This window comes from Myotis brandtii, unplaced genomic scaffold (assembly GCF_000412655.1).
Source record: "Myotis brandtii unplaced genomic scaffold, ASM41265v1 scaffold980, whole genome shotgun sequence".
Taxonomy (NCBI): Eukaryota; Metazoa; Chordata; class Mammalia; order Chiroptera; family Vespertilionidae; genus Myotis; species Myotis brandtii.
This window is the reverse complement of record NW_005372075.1, coordinates 203,638-205,774: the sequence shown is the minus strand read 5'-3', so window position 1 is coordinate 205,774 and position 2,137 is coordinate 203,638. Positions and strand designations below refer to the sequence as shown.

The following is a 2,137-nucleotide window of genomic DNA, read 5'->3' as shown; positions in this document are numbered from 1 at the left end:
CAAAAAAAAAAAAGTATATTTTAACAGCTGATAGCTCAATTTTGAAAATGAAATGCATTTTAATAAACACTGCCTTGATAATTACTCAAAGTGTGTGTATACATTTTGGGGGACACCTATATTAAATGCCAGAATTCCTAGGCAGTCTGGTGGAATCTGAAATCCTTATATACAGGTAAACTTTTTAATTATTTATTGCAAATTACAATTCCCATAATCCGATCATTTCCTTTTATGTATGTTGAATCTTCGTTTGCATTGTATCTTTTCAGATACATACTCTTGGTATCTGCCAACAGAGATTTGGGGGAAAGTTACATGTTCAAAAGCAAAACAAATGGAGAGGAATTTCACTTAACACAGTGGACACCACCAGAGCCATCAGTTCACACATGACCTTCCTCTCTGGCTTTCATTTACTTCTCTTGCCACTTGAAAGGCTTCGTGTGCACATATCTGTGTAAACACTTTGTCATCTCTAAAGTGCCTTTATTTTCTTTTTTAAAATATATTTTTATTGACTTCAGAGAGAGAGGGACAGAGAGAAACATCAATGATGAGAGAGAATCATTGATCATCTGCCTCCTGCACACCCCCCACTGGGAATCAAGCCTGAAACCTGGGCATGTGCCCTGACCGGGAATCGAACCGTAGGTTCGACGCTCAGCCGCTGAGCCACACCAGTTGGGCTAAAGTGCCTTTGAAGTGAATGGTCTCATTTGGCCCAGTTGGTCCTCGGTGTCACTCAGGCCACGACCCGAGAACAGCTGTGGCTCCGGGACGCCCCAGTGTGTGTGCTGTGGGCTCCGCCGTGCCCCTTGCCCACCAGGCTGCATGCTGAGGTGGGGTCCGTGATGCTGGCTCGGTTTGACCCAATAGGCTACCATGGCCTGGCACATGGGCACCTTTCACCCTAATTCCCGGCCCCTCTCCCCTGAACGCTGGATGGCAGAGTCATGTTGTATGAAAAAATCAGTGCGTGCCTGACAACAGGTTTCTCATGGAAACGCTGCTTTCAGCAGCTCTGACCAAGCCCGTCAGTGTGGGTGTGTCCTGGAAATGCTCCCAGGACTCCATAACTTCTTTCCTCTTTTGTTCTTTCAGAATTAAGAGGCCCAGTTACACTCAGGGAGGTGATGGGAGAACTTGAGGGGAGGAGTGAGAACCCTTAGGAAGGGGACCACGATTGAATTTTAGAAATTGCTTAATTTGGGGCCCTTGAGGTTACATGTGTAAACATGGTAAACAACAACCCTTTGAAAAACCATTGCTTGTGTCTGTGTTTGCGATGCTTTTGCCTCCTACTGTGACTCGGCTGAAGCAACGGGCCTTTGGGATAGAGGGAGTCAGGCTCAGGTGCTGTGAAGGGTCAGAGCGAAACTGCGGTTCCCAAGGAGGCCCACAGGCACTTGCAGTTTGTAAAAAGCATCCATCCTTCCGAAAAGAGTGATTTGAGTCCAACTCTCAGAGTGCCCGGGAGCTTAGGGACCGAGTCACCCCATCTCTGGGCTGCCCCAGACCCTCCCCGGCACCTCATGTTCCCGGGACTGAGTGAATCTGTGTGGGGCAGAGGCACCGAGTCTGTCCCGTGCCTTCCTCGGTCGCAGGCCGTGGCTGTTGCGGGGGAGCCTCTTTGTGGGGAGAGGACTCCGTGAGGAACAGGCCCGCGCCACTGCAGGGCACCGGCTGCCCGGATCCCTGTTCAGTTCTCTCAGCAGTGCTCGTCCAATGCCCCTGCTCCTCCGAGTGCTCGTCCAATGCCGTGCACGCCCTGCCCCACCAGCCTCGTGTGGGGCTGTAGATGACAGGAGCGCGCAGCGCTGTCCTGGCCTCGGTTGAGTGTCTGGTTGGCGGTATGGAGTATACCCAAGGCGCAGAAAGAAATGGTGGCTGTGGACAGGTGGTCGCGCCAAGAGCTGACCATCTGGGGTCTTGGCCACCTCTGCCCAGTCCCTGCCGCGAACCCGTGGGCTCCGTGGGGCCCGCCTGCGCTGTGGTTTGGAGGGATGGGGTTTGGGAGTCTTCCTCCTGAACAAGACGCGAAGGGCCAGTGAGAGACGTTGCACGGTGCTTGTGGAGCAGGGCCGTCCCAGCAGCGGGCGGGATGGGCCAGGCAGGGCTTGGGGGGGGGGGGGGG

General features: G+C 52.6%; 1 protein-coding gene across 1 annotated transcript in view; it reads left to right on the top strand.

Annotated features, from left to right (window-relative positions):
* Positions 1-2,137, top strand: part of LOC102252392 (zinc finger protein RFP) — a 36,976-nt gene that overhangs the window by 33,357 nt on the left and 1,482 nt on the right. The window lies entirely within an intron of this gene.